This window comes from Oncorhynchus keta, chromosome 23 (assembly GCF_023373465.1).
Source record: "Oncorhynchus keta strain PuntledgeMale-10-30-2019 chromosome 23, Oket_V2, whole genome shotgun sequence".
In the NCBI taxonomy this organism is placed as follows: domain Eukaryota; kingdom Metazoa; phylum Chordata; class Actinopteri; order Salmoniformes; family Salmonidae; genus Oncorhynchus; species Oncorhynchus keta.
This window is the reverse complement of record NC_068443.1, coordinates 12409707-12415829: the sequence shown is the minus strand read 5'-3', so window position 1 is coordinate 12415829 and position 6123 is coordinate 12409707. Positions and strand designations below refer to the sequence as shown.

Below are 6123 nucleotides of genomic sequence, written 5' to 3'. Positions count from 1 at the left end.
AAACAACATGGAACCCAGGTGTTTGATGTATTGATACCATTCCAATCATTCCCATCCAGTCATTACCACGAGCTCGTCCTCCCCAATTAAGGTGCCACCAACCTTTTGTGGTGGGTAACTGTGCCCCTGTGTGTTCTTCCTCGGGTATTCATTGAGATATTAACTACAAGTAATTTTGGACCCTATTAGCCTGTAGAGATAACGTAGAGATAACGTAGAGATAACCTGACCACCCCCAACAGTTGAAAAACACTTTAAGTGAAGTGTGAGTAAAAAAGGGTTCAGGTATACCCAGAGTATGAACACACGAATCAATGAAGGGACATGACTGCCAATGCGCTCATCTTTTTATTGCACAACAATGACTCATTTTGTTAGGAACGCTTTAACAACATTTCCACCAACCGACAGACCAGCTTATTGAGAGAGACCAGAGCCTGGCTCTGAGTTCTGGACCAGCTGAGAGAGAGAGAGAGTAGGACAGCCGTATACCCTGTCCCAAAGCCACCTTTAGGTCCTACCCCTATTGCACGTATGTTCATCTGAAAGGATTGGGTAGGTGGAAGTATTGTGGTGGATGTTCCAGCAAGCCTATCAAAGGAAAGAGTGGAGCTATTACCATATTGAGTACATCTATCCACTCCTTGCAGATAGTCACTATATGTGAAGTACTTAGGAGTAGGGGTTATTGGTCAGTTTGGGGTTGGACAGCTAGATATCAGCTCAGACAGAGTGCAGTATGGAGTTCAGTGGAGTGTCAAAATACTTTAACCCTTACAGACCCAAACACAAGCTGAACCTGAGGGGCTTTAAGACAACCTCAATGGGGAGCGACAAACATTGAGTGACAACGAGAGAAATTTGTTTTGTTTTTTCATTGCCAGATGAGGATAAACCCACAGTGGCTGGAATATAGAATTCCACTTGAGTTCTGAGAACCTTTGCACTGAAACCACTGTTAGGAAGGCTAGCTGCAGTGATCTAGAATCTCTTTTGTCAAAAGATTCCAAAATAAACTGCTTTTTCAGATGGCAGCTCTCAGATTGCAATTGTGTCTGTTTCTGCTTGAGTGGGCCTGAAGATCTAGCTTGGTGATCTCAAGTGGGACCAACAATGTAGAAGGAAAGGCACAGGTACACACACACACACGCGCGCACACACACACACACGCGCGCCCGCCCGCCCACACACACACACACACACACACTATACAGAGAGTCCTAAAAGCAGAGAGAAGGCTTAGATAAGAAGGCTACAGTAGCTACAACACTAAGATATAATAATTGTCAGACTAGTTGACATTTTAAATAATTGTCGTTGGTTACACAGAAATGTCTAGATTTGAAGGTCCCACAAGGAATTATCAACCAAACATCCCCTCTAGGTCAGATGCAAATACATTGGTTCGTCAAACAGACAGATATGAGAAACAGGAATCAAGCTTGGTCCTGCTGCTGCTCCCCTGGTCTTCAGATGAACAGTTTTGGGGTGTCCATTTTCATTTGAATGATTCTTGATTTGAGTTCAGTTGTCCACAAACACTGTTTGTTGTCTGAGGTGATATCTAGACGGCGTAAACTCCACGAAAGAGCTTGTTTTGAGTTCACCCTCTCATTGTAGAAAATGTTTGGATTACACCAGATTGTGGTACAAACACGACAATGTGCCTCCATAACTCTGTGTATGTCACACATACAGTAGATGAGTAGAGTACAGAGCGCATGGTGTTTGAAGGCTCAAACCAACAAAAATGTGTAATTTTGTGTTTCCCAAACCAGGGAAATTGATATATACTGACATTGTCATTTTAATTCAGAAGTACTAGTCTTTAGCTAACATTTGTACATATATTGCAAGTTGAAAATAAAAACACATATTTGCACTTCTACAAGCATGTACATACCACAAAAATAGACTATGTGGAAACTAGATATACAAGGCACAAGGTACAGTATATGCTGTCCATGTGCGTTGGGGAAAACTGTAAACAAAAACAACAACAAAACAAACAAACAAAAAAGACGTATGGAAACAGAAACATAAAATACACTGATATGCTAAGACATCAACACTAAGGTATTCAGTACCCTTAATATCTTTCATATCTGGTACGGCAAGAATTTGAGATTTTAAACTGAGATAACCGTCTCTCAATAATCGTTGGTTGGTTTCAAGCATATGTGGGGAATCTCACTTGCATTCCATTGCAAGTCTCTTTTTCACAGAGAACAAAAGCAACAGTAAATGAACAGTAAGACTTTACTTGAATACGCCATCTTAAAACCTGCATAACACTGTCTTATACATAACAGATGCAAGGGACTCAAGAAAATTCACTGAGGTGCCATTCATTGATCAAGAGTCATGCTGGGTGCATGGGAACTCTTGCACGGAAACAGAGATGATATTGCCTGAACATAGCAATTTTTTCTCTGCCCTTCTTTTTTTCACTGCAGGTGGACAATCATTCAAATCTTTACAAATGATATCAGCACAGTCCTTATAGCAGCTTTGTAGGGCAAACTCGGGTATTAGCACATACAAGGAATAGGTAAGAGGACCAATTGATTGCAATGACACAGCATTGAAGCGCACAACTGGAGTTCACTCATTTGGACTTAACTCCTTCATAATTGTATAGGCATTTTGCCATGCACTTTTCCTATGGGAGAAAACAAGCAGTCATTATAGTAATATGTTGGGGACTATGATCTGACTTCAAATATGTGACAGTTAAAAATGATAGGCTCAAAGCATTAGATGTTGATGTGGCTCAGAATATAAGTGATAAACTTGTCTATAATAATAATTGCTATCGAGTGATCCAGAGCTTATGTGAAATTTAGGTCAAATCAATAGTGAACCAATGAGGGATCAATAAAACCATACAGATGTACAGTAACTGTAGCTAGGTCAAACCAATAGTGAACCAATGAGGGATCAATAAAACCATACAGATGTACAGTAACTGTAGCTAGGTCAAATCAATAGTGAACCAATGAGGGATCAATAAAACCATACAGATGTACAGTAACTGTAGCTAGGTCAAATCAATAGTGAACCAATGAGGGATCAATAAAACCATACAGATGTACAGTAACTGTAGCTAGGTCAAATCAATAGTGAACCAATGAGGGATCAATAAAACCATACAGATGTACAGTAACTGTAGCTAGGTCAAATCAATAGTGAACCAATGAGGGATCAATAAAACCATACAGATGTACAGTAACTGTAGCTAGGTCAAATCAATAGTGAACCAATAAGGGATCAATAAAACCATACAGATGTACAGTAACTGTAGCTAGGTCAAATCAATAGTGAACCAATAAGGGATCAATAAAACCATACAGATGTACAGTAACTGTAGCTAGGTCAAATCAATAGTGAACCAATGAGGGATCAATAAAACCATACAGATGTACAGTAACTGTAGCTAGGTCAAATCAATAGTGAACCAATAAGGGATCAATAAAACCATACAGATGTACAGTAACTGTAGCTAGGTCAAATCAATAGTGAACCAATGAGGGATCAATAAAACCATACAGATGTACAGTAACTGTAGCTAGGTCAAATCAATAGTGAACCAATAAGGGATCAATAAAACCATACAGATGTACAGTAACTGTAGCTAGGTAAAACCAATAGTGAACCAATAAGGGATCAATAAAACCATACAGATGTACAGTAACTGTAGCTAGGTCAAATCAATAGTGAACCAATAAGGGATCAATAAAACCATACAGATGTACAGTAACTGTAGCTAGGTCAAATCAATAGTGAACCAATGAGGGATCAATAAAACCATACAGATGTACAGTAACTGTAGCTAGGTCAAACCAATAGTGAACCAATGAGGGATCAATAAAACCATACAGATGTACAGTAACTGTAGCTAGGTCAAACCAATAGTGAACCAATGAGGGATCAATAAAACCATACAGATGTACAGTAACTGTAGCTAGGTCAAACCAATAGTGAACCAATGAGGGATCAATAAAACCATACAGATGTACAGTAACTGTAGCTAGGTCAAATCAATAGTGAACCAATAAGGGATCAATAAAACCATACAGATGTACAGTAACTGTAGCTAGGTCAAATCAATAGTGAACCAATGAGGGATCAATAAAACCATACAGATGTACAGTAACTGTAGCTAGGTCAAATCAATAGTGAACCAATGAGGGATCAATAAAACCATACAGATGTACAGTAACTGTAGCTAGGTCAAATCAATAGTGAACCAATAAGGGATCAATAAAACCATACAGATGTACAGTAACTGTAGCTAGGTCAAATCAATAGTGTACCAATGAGGGATCAATAAAACCATACAGATGTACAGTAACTGTAGCTAGGTCAAATCAATAGTGAACCAATGAGGGATCAATAAAACCATACAGATGTACAGTAACTGTAGCTAGGTCAAATCAATAGTGAACCAATAAGGGATCAATAAAACCATACAGATGTACAGTAACTGTAGCTAGGTCAAATCAATAGTGAACCAATGAGGGATCAATAAAACCATACAGATGTACAGTAACTGTAGCTAGGTCAAATCAATAGTGAACCAATGAGGGATCAATAAAACCATACAGATGTACAGTAACTGTAGCTAGGTCAAATCAATAGTGAACCAATGAGGGATCAATAAAACCATACAGATGTACAGTAACTGTAGCTAGGTCAAATCAATAGTGAACCAATGAGGGATCAATAAAACCATACAGATGTACAGTAACTGTAGCTAGGTCAAATCAATAGTGAACCAATAAGGGATCAATAAAACCATACAGATGTACAGTAACTGTAGCTAGGTCAAATCAATAGTGAACCAATGAGGGATCAATAAAACCATACAGATGTACAGTAACTGTAGCTAGGTCAAATCAATAGTGAACCAATGAGGGATCAATAAAACCATACAGATGTACAGTAACTGTAGCTAGGTCAAATCAATAGTGAACCAATAAGGGATCAATAAAACCATACAGATGTACAGTAACTGTAGCTAGGTCAAATCAATAGTGAACCAATGAGGGATCAATAAAACCATACAGATGTACAGTAACTGTAGCTAGGTCAAATCAATAGTGAACCAATAAGGGATCAATAAAACCATACAGATGTACAGTAACTGTAGCTAGGTAAAACCAATAGTGAACCAATAAGGGATCAATAAAACCATACAGATGTACAGTAACTGTAGCTAGGTCAAATCAATAGTGAACCAATAAGGGATCAATAAAACCATACAGATGTACAGTAACTGTAGCTAGGTCAAATCAATAGTGAACCAATAAGGGATCAATAAAACCATACAGATGTACAGTAACTGTAGCTAGGTCAAATCAATAGTGAACCAATAAGGGATCAATAAAACCATACAGATGTACAGTAACTGTAGCTAGGTCAAATCAATAGTGAACCAATAAGGGATCAATAAAACCATACAGATGTACAGTAACTGTAGCTAGGTCAAATCAATAGTGAACCAATAAGGGATCAATAAAACCATACAGATGTACAGTAACTGTAGCTAGGTCAAATCAATAGTGAACCAATAAGGGATCAATAAAACCATACAGATGTACAGTAACTGTAGCTAGGTCAAATCAATAGTGAACCAATAAGGGATCAATAAAACCATACAGATGTACAGTAACTGTAGCTAGGTCAAATCAATAGTGAACCAATAAGGGATCAATAAAACCATACAGATGTACAGTAACTGTAGCTAGGTCAAATCAATAGTGAACCAATAAGGGATCAATAAAACCATACAGATGTACAGTAACTGTAGCTAGGTCAAATCAATAGTGAACCAATAAGGGATCAATAAAACCATACAGATGTACAGTAACTGTAGCTAGGTCAAATCAATAGTGAACCAATAAGGGATCAATAAAACCATACAGATGTACAGTAACTGTAGCTAGGTCAAACCAATAGTGAACCAATAAGGGATCAATAAAACCATACAGATGTACAGTAACTGTAGCTAGGTCAAATCAATAGTGAACCAATAAGGGATCAATAAAACCATACAGATGTACAGTAACTGTAGCTAGGTCAAATCAATAGTGAACCAATAAGGGATCAATAAAACCATAC

The 6123-nt window shown here is 38.0% G+C and overlaps 1 long non-coding RNA gene across 50 annotated transcripts; it reads left to right on the top strand.

Annotated features, from left to right (window-relative positions):
- The first annotated feature begins 341 nt into the window (after positions 1-341).
- LOC127910982 (uncharacterized) lies at positions 342-6123 on the top strand. 50 transcript variants are annotated; one of them, XR_008077140.1, is made up of 6 exons: positions 342-3044; positions 3309-3638; positions 3771-4298; positions 4365-4430; positions 4497-5948; positions 6015-6123. It is a non-coding gene; the product is annotated as an uncharacterized LOC127910982 (long non-coding RNA). The 50 variants fall into 50 exon arrangements; XR_008077133.1 differs by having other exon boundaries at positions 342-3110; XR_008077124.1 differs by having other exon boundaries at positions 342-3176.